General features: G+C 43.2%; 1 protein-coding gene across 3 annotated transcripts in view; it reads left to right on the top strand.

The window, feature by feature from the left end:
* TKFC (triokinase and FMN cyclase) overlaps window positions 1-20,069 on the top strand; it is a 348,508-nt gene that overhangs the window by 235,737 nt on the left and 92,702 nt on the right. The window lies entirely within an intron of this gene.

The raw sequence follows: 20,069 nt of genomic DNA, 5'->3' as shown, positions 1-20,069 counted from the left end.
GAAACCCACTGCAAGAACAAAGAAACTTTTGGAAGAATAAGAAACTGGATTTGTTTGTGACACCATTTACATGAGGATCAAGTGATAGATATTTGTTGAATGTGACCCCATTGTTGATAACCTTTCTAGAAAGAAGGTGGCTGGGATGGTAAATGTGGGCTAGTGGACTGGTAGGGAGGTGAGACAACCCTGTCCTAAGTTTAGGTACTCCTTCTTTAATGCACTGAGTCATTCCACCCTTTATTGAATATGAGTGAGGTAGCCCATACATTGTCAGGGATTCAGGCTCTCCTCTCGTCTTCTATTTAAATTGGATCTTGGTATCGGCGACTTGCAGCTGGAGCCGTGGACGTTGCTTGGAAGAGATGCTAACGCACTGCAGGTATTTGTGGTAGCAAAAAAGGCTTGTTTTCCCCAGTGGTTACAGCTAGCCAGGAAGGAACAAGAACCATTGCAGTGTCATTCTCCTTACCTACTACATCACGAAGAGGAGAAATATTTTACGTTTAATGATATTGAAGACTGCTGAGAGGTCAAGAAAGATCATAGCACACACAGGGCCTCGGCTGAGCAGCTTCTCTCAAAGAGTGACTTTGGCAGCAGATAGAATGCTGTTATATCCAGTTGGGGGGAAGAGGTGTCCCGTTAGCACTGCTTCAAGACTGAAATCGATTACCCTTGTAGCAGTCTTATAGATTTGTCCTTTAGATCATGGGGGATCTTCCCTGAGGAGCAGAGGGTTGCTATGGAGGACAGAGCCACTTAGTTAATCGTCACTTTGCAAAGTTTGTGGGCGGGTTTTTAGCTATAGTAAGAGATGTGTCTTTCAGACTTTCTGTATTACAGCTTCCATAGTTTAGCAGAGCTTTGTGCTGGAGGTCTTTCCTACAAACACAACAATGATGGACAGAATGTGGATCAATGTCACACATTCACCCCAGTCCAAAGATCTGGGCCCAAATCCATCGTTTTTCCACTCCACACCACCCTGGGTTAGACAATGGCGATATGCAAATCAGCGCTGACCCTGTGCCCCATGGGAACAGTCCAGTCCGAACTACAAAAGCCATGTCCTTCCCAGAACGGAAACAAGCATCCGAGGACCGGCCCGGTTTCGAGGTAACACCTCTCTTCAGCCCGGCTAGCTTGATTCCAGTGGTGTGGAGTGCCTGGGACTCACGTCTGAGCATCCCCAGTACACTTAGAGCGGTAACTGCAAACACAACAATGATGGACAGAATGTGGATCAATGTCACACATTCACCCCAGTCCAAAGATCTGCGCCCAAATCCATCGTTTTTCCACTCCACACCACCCTGGGTTAGACAATGGCGATATGCAAATCAGCGCTGACCCTGTGCCCCATGGGAACAGTCCAGTCCGAACTACAAAAGCCATGTCCTTCCCAGAACGGAAACAAGCATCCGAGGACCGGCCCGGTTTCGAGGTAACACCTCTCTTCAGCCCGGCTAGCTTGATTCCAGTGGTGTGGAGTGCCTGGGACTCACGTCTGAGCATCCCCAGTACACTTAGAGCGGTAACTGCAAACACAACAATGATGGACAGAATGTGGATCAATGTCACACATTCACCCCAGTCCAAAGATCTGGGCCCAAATCCATCGTTTTTCCACTCCACACCACCCTGGGTTAGACAATGGCGATATGCAAATCAGCGCTGACCCTGTGCCCCATGGGAACAGTCCAGTCCGAACTACAAAAGCCATGTCCTTCCCAGAACGGAAACAAGCATCCGAGGACCGGCCCGGTTTCGAGGTAACACCTCTCTTCAGCCCGGCTAGCTTGATTCCAGTGGTGTGGAGTGCCTGGGACTCACGTCTGAGCATCCCCAGTACACTTAGAGCGGTAACTGCAAACACAACAATGATGGACAGAATGTGGATCAATGTCACACATTCACCCCAGTCCAAAGATCTGGGCCCAAATCCATCGTTTTTCCACTCCACACCACCCTGGGTTAGACAATGGCGATATGCAAATTTTGTTGTTTTTGTGTTTGCAATTACCGCTCTAAGTGTACTGGGGATGCTCAGACGTGAGTCCCAGGCACTCCACACCACTGGAGTCAAGCTAGCCGGGCTGATGAGAGGTGTTACCTCGAAACCGGGCCGGTCCTCGGATGCATGATTCCGTTCTGGGAAGGACATGGCTTTTGTAGTTCGGACTGGACTGTTCCCATGGGGCACAGGGTCAGCGCTGATTTGCATATCGCCATTGTCTAACCCAGGGTGGTGTGGAGTGGAAAAACGATGGATTTGGGCCCAGATCTTTGGACTGGGGTGAATGTGTGACATTGATCCACATTCTGTCCATCACTGTTGTGTTTGCAATTACCGCTCTAAGTGTACTGGTGATGCTCAGACGTGAGTCCCAGGCACTCCACACCACTGGAGTCAAGCTAGCCGGGCTGATGAGAGGTGTTACCTCGAAACCGGGCCGGTCCTCGGATGCTTGATTCCGTTCTGGGAAGGACATGGCTTTTGTAGTTCGGACTGGACTGTTCCCATGGGGCACAGGGTCAGCGCTGATTTGCATATCGCCATTGTCTAACCCAGGGTGGTGTGGAGTGGAAAAACGATGGATTTGGGCCCAGATCTTTGGACTGGGGTGAATGTGTGACATTGATCCACATTCTGTCCATCACTGTTGTGTTTGCAATTACCGCTCTAAGTGTACTGGGGATGCTCAGACGTGAGTCCCAGGCACTCCACACCACTGGAGTCAAGCTAGCCGGGCTGATGAGAGGTGTTACCTCGAAACCGGGCCGGTCCTCGGATGCTTGATTCCGTTCTGGGAAGGACATGGCTTTTGTAGTTCGGACTGGACTGTTCCCATGGGGCACAGGGTCAGCGCTGATTTGCATATCGCCATTGTCTAACCCAGGGTGGTGTGGAGTGGAAAAACAATGGATTTGGGCCCAGATCTTTGGACTGGGGTGAATGTGTGACATTGATCCACATTCTGTCCATCACTGTTGTGTTTGCAATTACCGCTCTAAGTGTACTGGGGATGCTCAGACGTGAGTCCCAGGTACTCCACACCACTGGAGTCAAGCTAGCCGGGCTGATGAGAGGTGTTACCTCGAAACCGGGCCGGTCCTCGGATGCTTGATTCCGTTCTGGGAAGGACATGGCTTTTGTAGTTCGGACTGGACTGTTCCCATGGGGCACAGGGTCAGCGCTGATTTGCATATCGCCATTGTCTAACCCAGGGTGGTGTGGAGTGGAAAAACGATGGATTTGGGCCCAGATCTTTGGACTGGGGTGAATGTGTGACATTGATCCACATTCTGTCCATCACTGTTGTGTTTGCAATTACTGCTCTAAGTGTACTGGGGATGCTCAGACGTGAGTCCCAGGCACTCCACACCACTGGAGTCAAGCTAGCCGGGCTGATGAGGTGTTACCTCGAAACCGGGCCGGTCCTCGGATGCTTGATTCCGTTCTGGGAAGGACATGGCTTTTATAGTTCGGACTGGACTGTTCCCATGGGGCACAGGGTCAGCGCTGATTTGCATATCGCCATTGTCTAACCCAGGGTGGTGTGGAGTGGAAAAACGATGGATTTGGGCCCAGATCTTTGGACTGGGGTGAATGTGTGACATTGATCCACATTCTGTCCATCACTGTTGTGTTTGCAATTACCGCTCTAAGTGTACTGGGGATGCTCAGACGTGAGTCCCAGGCACTCCACACCACTGGAGTCAAGCTAGCCGGGCTGATGAGAGGTGTTACCTCGAAACCGGGCCGGTCCTCGGATGCTTGATTCCGTTCTGGGAAGGACATGGCTTTTGTAGTTCGGACTGGACTGTTCCCATGGGGCACAGGGTCAGCGCTGATTTGCATATCGCCATTGTCTAACCCAGGGTGGTGTGGAGTGGAAAAACAATGGATTTGGGCCCAGATCTTTGGACTGGGGTGAATGTGTGACATTGATCCACATTCTGTCCATCACTGTTGTGTTTGCAATTACCGCTCTAAGTGTACTGGGGATGCTCAGACGTGAGTCCCAGGCACTCCACACCACTGGAGTCAAGCTAGCCGGGCTGATGAGAGGTGTTACCTCGAAACCGGGCCGGTCCTCGGATGCTTGATTCCGTTCTGGGAAGGACATGGCTTTTGTAGTTCGGACTGGACTGTTCCCATGGGGCACAGGGTCAGCGCTGATTTGCATATCGCCATTGTCTAACCCAGGGTGGTGTGGAGTGGAAAAACGATGGATTTGGGCCCAGATCTTTGGACTGGGGTGAATGTGTGACATTGATCCACATTCTGTCCATCACTGTTGTGTTTGCAATTACCGCTCTAAGTGTACTGGGGATGCTCAGACGTGAGTCCCAGGCACTCCACACCACTGGAGTCAAGCTAGCCGGGCTGATGAGAGGTGTTACCTCGAAACCGGGCCGGTCCTCGGATGCTTGATTCCGTTCTGGGAAGGACATGGCTTTTGTAGTTCGGACTGGACTGTTCCCATGGGGCACAGGGTCAGCGCTGATTTGCATATCGCCATTGTCTAACCCAGGGTGGTGTGGAGTGGAAAAAGATGGATTTGGGCCCAGATCTTTGGACTGGGGTGAAAGTGTGACATTGATCCACATTCTGTCCATCACTGTTGTGTTTGCAATTACCGCTCTAAGTGTACTGGGGATGCTCAGACGTGAGTCCCAGGCACTCCACACCACTGGAGTCAAGCTAGCCGGGCTGATGAGAGGTGTTACCTCGAAACCGGGCCGGTCCTCGGATGCTTGATTCCGTTCTGGGAAGGACATGGCTTTTGTAGTTCGGACTGGACTGTTCCCATGGGGCACAGGGTCAGCGCTGATTTGCATATCGCCATTGTCTAACCCAGGGTGGTGTGGAGTGGAAAAACGATGGATTTGGGCCCAGATCTTTGGACTGGGGTGAATGTGTGACATTGATCCACATTCTGTCCATCACTGTTGTGTTTGCAATTACCGCTCTAAGTGTACTGGGGATGCTCAGACGTGAGTCCCAGGCACTCCACACCACCGGAGTCAAGCTAGCCGGGCTGATGAGAGGTGTTACCTCGAAACCGGGCCGGTCCTCGGGTGCTTGATTCCGTTCTGGGAAGGACATGGCTTTTGTAGTTCGGACTGGACTGTTCCCATGGGGCACAGGGTCAGCGCTGATTTGCATATCGCCATTGTCTAACCCAGGGTGGTGTGGAGTGGAAAAACGATGGATTTGGGCCCAGATCTTTGGACTGGGGTGAATGTGTGACATTGATCCACATTCTGTCCATCACTGTTGTGTTTGCAATGGAGGTCTTTCCTAATCACACTGGAGCGAATGCACAGACATATCATTGAAATTTAATGAATCAGTGGAGTTAGGGGAGGTCATATAACTGCCTGGGCAAACTTTCGACCTGCAGATCTCTGGAATGCTGCAAATTTTCCCTAGATGTGGAAGAAGTGATCTTTTCCACTTTCATTTCAGGTTTTACAAGAGTGCAGATTGCATTCTTGTTGGACAACAGTAAATATGGGGGATGGTCACGTAGTGTTTGTAGGACTTTCGAAGATCTTTCTTCCAGGTGATCTTAAACCAGCAGTGACAGTAAATGGAAATGAGCCCTGGTGGGAATCAGAACTATTCGATCAGCGATGATCACATCCAGGGTGTCCGCTGCTTGCTCACATTTCAATTTGAGCTGTCACAAGCTGGAACTCTCCAACAATGACGATAATCCATATTGAAAATCCACAATGGCTTCTATGCAGTAGGTGCCGGGGTAATGTGTTGTTGAAGACTTTAAACACACCTTTCTGAATTTTATTCTGTTCTGCAATCTTCCCCACAAAGCGTGTGGCAATATGATTTTCTTTAAGGGTGACATGATTAATTGGAAATCCAACTCGACACTTTGCAGTTACCATGACACATCCTCCATAGCTAAGAATTTTGTGTAAAAGAAATTTCTAGATGGTTTTTCACACTTTATAAATAAAGTATAATCTACATACACCAGAACTCTGGTGTAGATGTAAGTAGGTTTGTTTAAAAAGGACATTATAGTAAAGGTCAAGAGCATAACAGAACTTACATTACCAGAGGACCCGAATATTCCACCCAGGACTTGGGTAAATTTTCTTTCTTGGTCTAGGAAATTTTATTTTCCATCAAACTGATCACTCATATGCAAGTAGTCGCCCATTGATGCAAACGTGATAGGTAAAACTCAGACACAATTTAGCAGTGGTGAAGAACATGATGGTGAAAATGAGTATGTAGAACCTCAGTCACTGTGGGCCTTATTCTTGAAATGTTGCCAAGCAGATGAAGAGGAATTGGCCTAACGGCTAGGGCGGTCGACCTCGAATCTGGGGAACCGGGTTCGAGTCTCAGCAATGACGCTGAACATCCTGTGATTCTGGGCAAATCACGGAATCTTCCCGTGCCTAACAAAAATGATGAATGTGTCCTTATGTAACGCAACTGGTGCTATGTAAAGCGCTCTGATACCCGATACCGGGTCAAGTTTGCGCTATATAAAACTCCATAAAAAAACAAACCCTAAAGTGCTGGCTAGTTCTATTGAACATTTTTATTATCAACTAAGCCTGTTGTATAGCATTTTAGGACCCTAGTGTAATTTTCCAGATTCATGCCCTTTTATAGGTATAAATCACCATATCCTTATATAGGCATAGAAATCATAACCATATTTATTTAGACGTAGCTCATGCAGTCCAAATACGGCATGGCTGCTTCCACTAGTTCCGAAAATCCACAACGATTTCTTGGAAAACTCGGCTTCAGCAGTTAGGGACTTCCCCTTGCTCGAATACTGACTTGTCCAAGAACTCATGGAGTTTTCAAAGAACTGAGACTCTTCGATAACGTTATTATGTACACCTTTACGTCAAACTCGACACCTTCAATGTATAAATATGCCCACACTTGCTCTAGCAAACACACGGGGGTTTGGAGCAGTTGGACTATCTACCAGCCCGACGCATCCTGCTACATCAAGTGCCGAAGGAAGCCGACCTTCCAGCAGATGCACTGAGAGAGACGCTGTCTTTTCTTTTGCCGAGAAATCCAGCTCCAGTTTTTCCAAGCTACCCTTGCGGGTTGTTGGAAAATCGAGTCCTGAGATTGACCTTCGTCATTCTAAACCAAGGTACAGAGCTGATTAGACCCTAAGAGAAATCTTGGATAGATTCTTGGCAAAAAGAATACTAAACTTATGCTACACCACACTTCTTCCCTCGTACTAGACTTAGGTTAGGTACATCGTGGTAGGCGTATTTTAGAAGCACCAGTTGAGTACTTTTAGTCTTTATTTATTAATGTATGTATTTTATGGCTTAGAAACCATACCATGCTTTTACAGTATTATTTTATAATACTCTTCTTGCTGTACTCATTATACTTTGCAGCCAGTATTACGATTGTAGCAGTTCATGTCTTCTGCATGAGAAAGAAGACTGTTCAATAAATACCTTTTATTGAAAACACCCGTCTCTCTATCTGTCTGCACCTCTGATGAAACGAAGCTTGCACGATTGACTGAATAAAATATCTATCTATTGTTTCCACGACTCTGAAGATCAGTTTTATCTTGGGGAAACAAAGTTGTCATGTTTATGCGGTTGTCAGAAATTAAATCCCTTCTTGTGAACTCGAGAAAGTTTCTAGTGACCTCTGAGCTAGCTGGCACTCACAATTAAGTCTAATATATTTGATAGCGACCTAGTAGACCTAAGTCCTACATCACATGTATAGGATATATTATTCCAATGCGCAGAGCCTATTGGGAATATAGGAACTACACTACATGGCGCCCAACGTTTGGTAAGGCACTAATTTAACGCTAGATACTAGAGTAACTCCGTCGTGCTTTTCACAGAGACCCATTTATCCCGTAAAATACTCCAATAGACGTCTGGAGTGGGTTAAAGGATAAAATAAGCAAAAACAACAGGTGATGGACAGAATGCAGAACAATGTCATACATTCACCCCAGTACAGAGATCTGGGCGTAAATCCATCGTTTTTTTTCTCACCATGCCTTTCCAGTTTGAACCCAGCCATATGCAAATCAGTCTTGACCCTGTGCCCCATTGGAACAGTCCAGCCCGAACTGCCAAGCCAGGTCCTCCCTGGACTGGAAACAAGCATCCAAGGACATTGTTCTGCATTCTGTCCATCAATTGTTGTTTTTTCATTTGTCACCCCGAGTGGGATGGGTATGCTCAGACGTGAGTCCCATGCTCTCCACACCACTGGAGTCAAGCTATCCAGGCTGATGAAGGCTGATAGCCAGAAACCGGTCCTTGGATGCTTGATTCCTGTCCAGGAAAGACATGGCCTGGCAGTTCGGGCTGGACTGTTCCCATGAGGCACAGGGTCAAGGCTGATTTGCATATGGCCATGTCTGACCTGGGGTGGTGTGGAGTGCAAAAAAACGATGGATTTAGGCCCAGCTCTCTGTACTGGGGTGAATGTATGACATTGTTCTGCATTCTGTCCATCAATTGTTGTTAAAGGATAAAATATCCGCCATAACTGAGTAGGACGAAAATCCTATTTATTAGTTTTTGGTTTTGTTCAACGTTGAAGAATACAGTGTTTCAAAATACTGTGCACCTCATCTTTATTTCCTTGAAACTTGTTCTGCAAGACTTTCAAACAAAATGTCAGATACGGACGAGAATAATCCCAGGGAAAGTGGAAGTACAGTAAATGCAAATAACCAGGTCTTGACGTTACGGGTTTCCGACATGATGACCCGGATGCTATAAACATCCCGGAAAATATGCGGAAAACAATAGCAATAAAGCTCATAGAAAATGGCCTATCAGCAAAAGGGGGTAGGGTCATTTTTGTCATAGAGGCACATGAATATCGTCAGACAGAGGTATTCTATTCATGGATTATCTTTCCACAAGCAAATCCAACAACACATGTGTTCCACTTCTAAAAGATAGAGGAACATTCAGCGGAATACGTTCCTTTCAAGGACATTGAAATTCCACCAGCTTACCAAGAGCATCAGCTCTGGTTTAAAGGCGCCCTACAACATCAAAATCACATTACCAGGCTCGGTGCACTAGGTAGACCAGGAGCAACATGTCCGGTACTAGCCAGCTATACACCACATCCTGCCATTGAACAAATGACAGGCCAGAATTGTTAGCTCAGCTAAAACAATTAATTAAAATACATAGACAATTGGTACAATATGTCATGCGGACTCTAACAGTCCAACCTGCTATAAGAATTCCACAGCACACCCCTCATCAGGGGAACACAAACAAAATTACACCACAGACTATACAATCAGTCATTGGTAAATTACCCACAAAAAGAGAACAAATTCCATTCTGGTTAGCTCAAGAAATTACTCAGATTGAGGCAGTATTTCCCGATAGTACACCTCATGAGAAACACAGGATTCTAACAATCTGTTTACCAATGGGGATTGCACCACACCTGGAGGACTGTGACACTTGGGGTACAGTCTTTGCTGCAATTTACACAAAAACATATGGCGGTAATACCAAACGTCCAGAAACAGATTCAAAATGAATACGGGGCAGAGCCTGCTTTAAATCTTGGTATGAAGTTACTGAAGGATTTCAAACAGGTCTCAGCTATAATATTAGCTAATATTAAAGGTGAAGCAGCATCCGTGGCAATCTGCCAAAAACTAAAAGAACTTGATGTAACCGAGCAACCATATGAACTGGCCAGAATAATAGAAAAATCGTATGAAGAACTAGGAAGAGATAGTTTGGGAGGGAAACCAGTAAACCCCGAACTAACAGAAAATCCTGAAAATGTTTTTATTAAAAACACACTCACTACTCCTGAAAAGTGGGAAAATACTAGACAGACACTTCCTAAAGAGAAGCGTTCTCAATCCAGAGGTAGGTCTCCTCAAAAGGAGCCCTCTGAAAAAAGGTATAACCTCAGAAATAGGGATAATTTGAGAAAACCTGATAGATATCAAGATACTGATACACGTTCCTCTCGTACCTTGCAGACTTCCTCGCAGAAATCCGAAAGAAGAAGACGATTAGAACACAAGGAAGAACGCGTGAAGTCCAAAGACTATCAACACGTTCTGAAAAATAAGAAAACTCAATTCACAAAAAAGAAGGTAGCAAGTCTTAAAATCAGACATGCCGAGTATCTTGAAGACACAACTCAAGAACGGGGAGTGGGCCCAGACAATGCTGGACAGCGCAGCAGAAGTTACCATGGCTCGCAAGATCCTGAAGGATCACCTGGAGACAGTGGACCTGAATGAATGCATTCAGGTTGAAACTGCAGATACCAGGGTTAGTGTACCCCATAAGTTATATGAAGTATCGCTCCGGATAGAGGGAGACATAACTAGAAAATTAAAAGCACTCTTTTGGGAAAAACTATCTAAGGGTTATGACATTCTTCTAGCTGAAAAAGACTGTCCACCTGAATTTGTCAAGGAGTGCCCAAATGGCGAAGAGATCATTATGCCAGCCTTCTCCAATCATATTCCTATTCATAAAAAATACACCTATGCCAGAAAATGGGCTGTGGCCCAGGCTCCAGCATTATATAAAAATCATGTGGGATGGGATGAGGATTCTCCTCACCATAAGATCCAGTTAAAAAAAAATCAACCAACTGCTCAGAAGCAGTATCCAGTTAAACAAGAATCTAAAAAACAGGTCAGGAGGATCCTAGATCAACTTGAATACCAATGGGTGATTGAAACATGCACCTCGTCCATGAACAATCCTTTGTTTCCTGTCTCCAAACCAGACAATACATATCGTCTAGTTTTGGACTACAGACATTTAAATACCTGTTGCAGTACAAAACGCACACAGTGCAGCACTGATGAATAACATTGTGCGCAAAAAATATAAAAGAACATTAGATATTTCAAACGGTTTATTCTGTCAAAACATTGCACCTGAAAGCAGGTATTTGACCGTTTCTCAATAATGGGGGCACAACAACACTTCTGTCGTCTCCCCCAGGGATTCAAGAACAGTCCTGGATTATTTTCAGCCAGAGTAACAGAGTTACTACAAACGTACAATGATGAGGCATTATCTTATGTCGATGACATCTATCTTACGGACGATGATTTGGACAGGCACTTGAACAGGGTGAACACCATAGTACTTGGATTTGCCTCTGAAGGGTACAAATTCAACTTTAAAAAATCAATAATTGCCCACCTCAACATCCTATTCTTGGGATACAAACTTTCAAGTGAAGGCGAAAGCATGGCAGCAAACTTTTTAGAGAAATGTGCGCTGCTCCAACCTCCAAAAACACTGAAAAACTTACAGTCAGTTCTAGGATTCCTGAATTTCGGAAGAACATACATTCTAAATTACGTAGAAAGGGTTAAACCTATCTACAAACTAATCAAACCTGATTTCAAACCTTCTAATTGGACTCAAAAACACACCGAAATTTTGCGTTCAGTGCAAACAGACATGTTAGCAACAACACATTTACAGATACGTGTAAACTAACGCAACCTTGTAATCCGAATCATCCCAGGTAGATGCGGATTCACATACCTAACCTTTAATGAAGGTGAAAAGGTACCAATAGCTTACAATTCACACTTGTACACACAAGCTGAAATGAAATTCACTTCAACAGAAAAAATCCTGACAGCGGTTCAAACTTCAGTAGCAAAAGAGAGAGGCCTCGCGCAGGGAAAATGCATAAAGGTCGTTACTCCTGTACCTGCCTTAGAGGCAGTGACAAAAGCGAGCATTCCAAATGCAAAAGCTCTACATCCAAGATGGATACAATGGGTTAATTCTCTTGCTGCGACAGACATTGAATATGTTTTTGACCCCTACTTGAAGACACAAGAATTTTTCCAATACAAACAAGAATGTCCTCTGCCCACTGAAATTCTGCCTCTAGAACATTACGGATGTATAATTTATACAGATGGATCAGCACAGCCCGCGGTTGGGGGTAAAAAAGCTATTGGGGCTGCGTGCGCGATTGTTAAAGGTCGCTGGCGCGATGGTAAATTCAGACCTATGGTCACAAAAACTCAATCTCTTGGAGACTGTACAGCTCAGCGAGCTGAACTACAGGCTTTCAAGATGGTGCTTGAAAATACCAATTGCGAATTCCCCACACTCATAGTGTGCGATTCGTATTACTGCGTCCAGTCTTACAATGAATACTTGCAGAACTGGGTTCAAAACGGTTTCAAAAATGCAAAAAGTGTAATAAATTGCTTTGGGAACAAGTAGTTCTATTACAGAAAGAACTACAAAAGACTCACGTGGTCCATACACTGAGTCATCAGCGTGATGGCGTTCACGTTGCAGGGAATTCATTGGCTGAAGAAGCCGCGAAGGCTGCTGTGCAAACGGCTTCCGTAGCTGCAATCACTCGTTCAAAAACAAAAATAGAGAAATAATGCAAGCTGTCACTGCTTCAATTAAAGATAGTGGTAAAACATTACCAAAAGGCTCTCCACTCAAGTACTCATATATAACTGATGCGAATAATATTCCTTTTGCTCGAATCCCTGGAGTGGGGGACAGAGTAATCCCAAACATGGAACATAGATTAGGACTGACTTTAGCAGCACATGAAGGGCTCGCCTCCGCACACGTAGGTGTTTCCGCCACAGTGTCATTATTAAAGCAAAGATACTGGTGGCCGCGCATGAGGAAACAGACCTGAAACTATGTTTTGGAATGTGAAATCTGCCAGAAGATGAAAGTTTCAACAGTGAAATGCCCGGTGCAGACACCCCTTCTAATTTCAGATAAACCATTAGCATGTGTTTACCTGGACAACTGTGGTCCCCTACAAAGGGACGGTAACTATAAATACATCATAGTCGCAGTGGATTCAAGCTCAAGATTCATTTGGATGTGGCCTCAGCGCTCGGCTGACGCCCGAACTGTTATAAAAGATTTGCGAGTCTTTATCGGCACATACGCAATCGGCACGCTACATTCCGACCAAGGTCCTGCTTTTAGCTCTAGGGTTTACAAGGAGGCCATGGCCAGCTTGGGCGTTGCATTGCAGTACTCAAGTCCATTCCATCCTGAGGGAAATTCGGTAGTGGAAAGAAAAAACCGTGACATAAAGCAATCTATAACAGCCAGGGTATTATGTTCAGGTGACCGGTGGGTTAAACCTCTAATAAGTGTCCAATGTAGTCTTAATAACCTGCCAAGAAATTCTCTGGTGGAATCACTCCATATGAAATCCTTTTTGGTACTAGAATGATGTGGAAGACCTCGATCGTCATACTTCAGTGGTGGAACAAAAACCCTTTGATATCAAAGATCGTTTGGCTGTTTTGCAGGACTTAAACGAAACAAAAAGAAGTCTTAGCAACATCATACAAAAACAAACGACCACTGACGAAAAAACACCTGTCGCAGCAAGACCAGTCTGGATTCCAAAGATTGGGGATCTGGTCAGAGAGAAAATAGTGGATAAGAAGGAATTTGGGCCTTCTTATAGAAAACCAGTACCTGTACTAGCAGTCCACGGATCAAAAACAGTGTTACTGCCACCCCTTGCTGGAAGAAAGGAGAACCAGTCCGTATAAATTGACCTGGTAAAACCACACCATGTGGCCGATAATAAGTAGTAGGCGCAGTGGACTTCAAAGATGTAGCAGACGACCAAATCTTGCTACTATCCAAGAGGTTCAGACTGAAAGACTCATCACCTTTGAAGAATCTGCAGTGAGAAAAGAAGGACTATGCAACAAAGCCATGGAACTTGTGCCTCTTGAAACCCAAATAACAGTTTGTCAAGAAACACCCGTCTACAATGATGTAGCATCTGACTACACTAACATGTCAAGGGACCAAGCAGCTCCAGCGATTTCGAATAATCCGGATGCAATACCAACAATTGACAGAACTGCCTCTGGCTATTTCATCAACTTTGATACCTTTTCTGAGGATCCCAGTGAGCCCGAAACAACGCCAGCAAATAAAACTTTCAAGGAACAAGTAACAGAACGTTTTCACCAGCTTGCAAATACATAGCTGGTTTCACCATGGGTTGAATTTTGGATTCTGTTAGGTGTACTTTTTCTCCTACTTTGGCTCATTCTTGTTTTAAGTTTGGGAAAGCTGATCGATGGAAAATATAGTAAAATGGACACAGCAAGTAAGAACATCAACTTGCTCCTGAAGCCACACAAATCATCTCATCGTGAACAAAGAGACATGTCATCAGTGAACATCACAGCCGTTCCGCTACCTGGTTGTATTGCATGGGACAGAACTGATTATTAGAAAAGTGGAAGGTCGCACAGCTGGATACGGTTTAAAGAATTCAATTAAATGCACCCTTAGATCAGTAGTTGAGGTTTGCAGCCTGGGAGGCGTCTCCTGTCAAAGACGTCCAAAGTATTGTACAAAGAAGTTCCTTGAAATAGCAATTGAAAGCATCCCCTGGCGCTCCACTCTAAAATAATAATTTCGCACTTTTTCAAAAAAAGTTCATGCAATGTTTTGTTCGAATCAAGTCTTATTGTATTTTCATAAGTTTAGTTTTCAAAACATTTATTGTTCAGTGATAAAGTTCATTGATTGATATCAAAATAGAAATAACACAATTGGTGTCCAATGCATTTCGGGCTGTCCGCCCTTCATCCGGGACAATAGCTAGAAGCAAGACCAAAAAAAATCATTCAAATTATTGTAACTTAAGTATGCAAGAAAACATAACAAAGCATGTAAAAACACATAATTATCCCACAGCTCTTGAATGATTTAGCCAAATGTAAATGCATACATGAACTAAAGTGCATAAGTAAATGAAGATTCTCTCACGTGTTAATTCATGTGTCGGCAGTTTTGTCTCGGAACTGTAAATAAAAATGGACGTGCAAATAAATTGGTATGTTCTATCAAACGGTAACGGTTTTAGATGTGCTGGTTACCGAGAATACTTTACTTACTTGAAATGCGCGTGAAGCACGTCTCTTGTGTTTCAAAAAACGGGATCTGGCTCGCGTGTGACGCGGGTGGCCATCAGAGTAATGCGGCCATTCACGTTGTGCGTTAAAAAGCACGTGAGTGTTGAGATTCCTGTGAAGTGTAACCTGATAGGATGAACTTGCGATCACGTGATATGTTCTCAACCAATCAGTGATGTGTATGCTGTAGTCAAGGTAAAGGAGTATGTTTACAAATAGTGAATACGGGCGGAGGGATAAAAGAAAAAATACATAATGTGAACCTGAAGGTTGTGTTACAAAAATGGAAATTAAAACGGAACAGATTGACCAAACATCAACATTCCAACAAAAGGAAATCTCATTAGATTACACAGAAACATATGATCACACGTAGCACAAAAACTCAATCCGATCATTAAGGCCATTGGGTTTGCTGGAGTTAAGCAAATAAATCCAATAGTTCTCTCTTTGTAAGAGAAATCGATTGTTGTCTCTGCCTTCAATTCTTTCAACGGTCTCCAGTACCACATATTGGAGTTGAGAGATGTTGTGATTTGCTTCCATAAAATGTGTAGCTATAGAAGATCTTAAATTCTTTGTGCGTATATTTGACTTGTGTTCATTGAGTCTGATTTTTATTTTGCGTTCTGTCTTGCCCACGTACACTTTGCCACAGGGGTATTTTAACATGTATATTAAGTTTGAGCTTTCACAAGTAGCGTTCACTTTAAGTTTGATTGTGTGGCCTTTCATTGGATGCGATATTCGGTTGCCTTTTAAAATGTTGTTGCAATTGCCACATTGCAGACAGGGGCGAGTTCCACGATATGGTTTTGAATCGCTTGAAGTGTGTTGCAACATTTCTCCGAAATTTCTATTTCTGGTGAAGGCAAAAATGGGAGGATTTTCAAAGGTTTGTCTAGAATCTGGTTCTGCCTTGAGAATGTTCCAGTGATTCTTGATGATTCTTTTAAAATTATAACTCACTGTGGAGTATTTGGACACCACTGTCATTCTTTCTTGTTGTGGTTTCTTTTTGACAGTAAGGAGATCTTTTCTCTGTAAGTTTTCAATTTTGTGTTCAGCTTCTTTGAGAATAGATTCTGGGTACCCTCTCATGCGGAATCTGTCTCCCATTTCTTTGATGGTATTTTTAGTTTTCTCTGGATTTGATGTAATGCGTTTCACTCGCATCATCTGAGATAGTGGTAGGTGTCGTTTCAAGGATTCTTGATGAAAGCTGTCATAGTGGAGGGTGTTGTTCCTGTCAGTCTTTTTTCGGAACATTTCTGTTTCTATTTTTCTTCCTTTAAGGATCACTTTTACATCCAGGAAAGTAAGAGACTCTGTGGAGATTTCCCATGTCAATTGAATCAGTTCTTCTTTTCTGTTGAGTTCCATTAATTGATGTTCTAGTGATTCAGATGAGTCCTTCCATAAAATAAAAATGTCGTCAATATACCGCACAAGCATCTTCAGGTTGTTTGTCCAGCATGGGTTACTCAAGATATGTTGATTTTCATATGATCTCATGTACAGGTTCGCGTATACCGGTGCTGCGCTATTGCCCATGCTCGTGCCAATGAGTTGCCGGTACCAGGTGTTGTCGTATTTGAAATAGCTGTGGTATAAGATGAATATTGTTAGTTCCATGAGAAAGATCTGTAGTTTAGGGTCATAGTTTGTGGATAGTATGGCTTCTTCCATGGCTTCAATCCCCGGGCCATGCGGGATGGATGTATATAATGACTTAACATCCGCGGTGCAGAGTATCAGTTGTTCTTGCTGGTTTAGCTCTAAAGAGTTTAATTTGGTTAAGAAATCAGTTGTGTCACGAATGTATGTGACCATGTTCTGTACCGTGGGTTGCATCAATCTGTCAATGAATTGACCAGTTGGTTTGTGTAAGCTATTTCTAGTTGACACTATTGGGCGTAGTGGTGGATCAAATAAGTTCTTATGGACTTTCGGCATCATGTAAAACGAAGGGCTCTTGGGATATGATGTTTTTAGGAATTTACTTGTTCTTTCAGTGATGGTTCCCTCTTTTTGAGCTTTATTGATGAGATCATTAAGTTTCATCTGAAATTCATTTGTCAGGTTGTATTGTAGAGGTGCGTACGTGTCCTTGTCACTGATATGTTCTAGTATTTTCCGTTTGTACATGGTGGAGTTCATAATGACTAATCCGCCTCCCTTGTCTGCTTTCACGCATACAATGTCTTTGTTACTCGCAAGTCTTTTTAAGATTCCCATATCTTTGTTGGTGATATTTTTATGTCGTTTCTTTTGACAATTGATTTTCATGAGATCTTGTCTGACGAGCGTTTCAAAGAGATCTAATGACTTGTGGCTCGTAGGCGCCATAAATGTACTTTTTGGTCTTAATCCTTTGAGTTGATCCTGATCTTGTACTGTAGGTTTGTTGGACAGATTATTGAAAAAATGCCGTAATCTTAGTTTTCGCATTAGTTTAAAAAAACTAATTTCCAGCTCTAGAGTATTGGTACTCGTGGTTGGAACAAAGGAGGTTCCTTTTTGTAGTAGTTTCAATTCCTCGTCTTTTAGTCGGTAGTCTGAGATGTTGATGACTAATTGTTTTTCGGCTGTTTTTTCTTCTCCTTCTCTTTCAGGGTCACTTTGTCCTTGTCTTTGGAGGTCACACTTCTTGTGTGGGGTCCTTCTTTTTCCCCTCCTGAGTCTTCGGTTTCTGGGGGACCTCGTTCTAAAAAAAGGGACTTCCGAAACATTGGAAATGTTTGATGTAGATGGAACATCATCTTTGGAGTGCTCTCTTTGAGCGATGATAGAACTCTTTTTTGGAGGTTGCGATCTATTGTAAGGTGGTTTATTAGACATATCACTCCCGGAGGATGAAGTATCTGTGTATGGAGTATACGGGCGGTTCCTGCGTCGTTGGGCGTACACATCTGCCCATGTGTACACTTCTCCTAGCTTGTAATCAAGCGTATCGCGTCTGAACTTGCGTATTTTCCTTTCATTTAGATCCTGAGTGTGTTTATCAATTTGATCTTTTACATCCTGTAAAAGGGTGTTGAGTTCTTCGCCAGTAAGCATAGAGGAGAGTTCTTCTGTTATGTCTTGTATTTCCTTCTGTAGTTCATTTAAAATACCAGATAGTTCCTCTATAATTAGCAAAATGAGATCAAGAGAACACTTATTAAGTATAGCGTACCATTTGTCTCGAAATTTTTGTGAATTCTTGCATAGAGAAGGTTTAAGGGCAATGCGTAGTCCTCTCGGTATACGTTGGAGCCTGTGGTATTTAATCAATGTGTTCGCATGTAGTTTCTGATTCACTAGTCGTTTGGATAGATACAGTAATTGTTTAAGATTTTGTTCTTTAGTTTTGTTGGAAGCAGTTGGGTCAGTCTGTTCACCGATGAGAGAATAAATTCTGGAATCTGCTCCTTCGTCGAAGGCGAAGGTTTCAGCTCTTGCTTCAGTGCTTTTAGCTATTTCTTCGTATTGCATCTTGGAGAAATACTGATTGTTAGCTTGATGGAATCTAATTTTTTGAGGAGTTTCTAAGTGGCGTGCAGACCATTCCGTGACAAGGAACAAATGTTAGTACTATTGGAAAAGTGGAAGGTCGCACAGCTGGATACGGTTTAAAGAATTCAATTAAATGCACCCTTAGATCAGTAGTTGAGGTTTGCAGCCTGGTAGGCGTCTCCTGTCAAAGACGTCCAAAGTATTGTACAAAGAAGTGCCTGCAATAGCAATTGAAAGCATCCCCTGGCGCTCCACTCTAAAATAATAATTTCACACTTTTTCAAAAAAAGTTCATGCAATGTTTTGTTCGAATCAAGTCTTATTGTATTTTCATAAGTTTTGTTTTCAAAACATTTCTTGTTCAGTGATAAAGTTCATTGATTGATATCAAAATAGAAATAACACAATTGGTGTCCAATGCATTTCGGGCTGTCCGCCCTTCATCCGGGACAATAGCTAGAAGCAAGACCAAAAAAAATCATTCAAATCATTGTAACTTAAGTATGCAAGAAAACATAACAAAGCATGTAAAAACACATAATTATCCCACAGCTCTTGAATGATTTAGCCAAATGTAAATGCATACATGAACTAAAGTGCATAAGTAAATGAAGATTCTCTCACGTGTTAATTCATGTGTCGGCAGTTTTGTCTCGGAACTGTAAATAAAAATGGACGTGCAAATAAATTGGTATGTTCTATCAAACGGTAACGGTTTTAGATGTGCTGGTTACCGAGAATACTTTACTTACTTGAAATGCGCGTGAAGCGCGTCTCTTGTGTTTCAAAAAACGGGATCTGGCTCGCGTGTGACGCGGGTGGCCATCAGAGTAATGCGGCCATTCACGTTGTGCGTTAAAAAGCACGTGAGTGTTGAGATTCCTGTGAAGTGTAACCTGATAGGATGAACTTGCGATCACGTGATATGTTCTCAACCAATCAGTGATGTGTATGCTGTAGTCAAGGTAAAGGAGTATGTTTACAAATAGTGAATACGGGCGGAGGGATAAAAGAAAAAATACATAATGTGAACCTGAAGGTTGTGTTACAAAAATGGAAATTAAAACGGAACAGATTGACCAAACATCAACATTCCAACAAAAGGCAATCTCATTAGATTATACAGAAACATATGATCATACGTAGCACAAAAACTCAATCCGATCATTAAGGCCATTGGGTTTGCTGGAGTTAAGCAAATAAATCCAATAGTTCTCTCTTTGTAAGAGAAATCGATTGTTGTCTCTGCCTTCAATTCTTTCAACGGTCTCCAGTACCACATATTGGAGTTGAGAGATGTTGTGATTTGCTTCCATAAAATGTGTAGCTATAGAAGATCTTAAATTCTTTGTGCGTATATTTGACTTGTGTTCATTGAGTCTGATTTTTATTTTGCGTTCTGTCTTGCCCACGTACACTTTGCCACAGGGGCATTTTAACATGTATATTAAGTTTGAGCTTTCACAAGTAGCGTTCACTTTTTTTTTTTTTTTTCAAATCATTTTTATTGAAAGTTTAGGGTAAAACAAAGGAAAGACATTACAAAAAATCTTCAATTACATAGATGGATTGATACATGTTAAATAAATG

Source organism: Lissotriton helveticus, chromosome 3_1 (assembly GCF_964261635.1).
Source record: "Lissotriton helveticus chromosome 3_1, aLisHel1.1, whole genome shotgun sequence".
Classification (NCBI taxonomy): Eukaryota; Metazoa; Chordata; class Amphibia; order Caudata; family Salamandridae; genus Lissotriton; species Lissotriton helveticus.
Note: the sequence above shows the minus strand (reverse complement) of the source record. Positions and strands in the feature narration are given on the sequence as shown.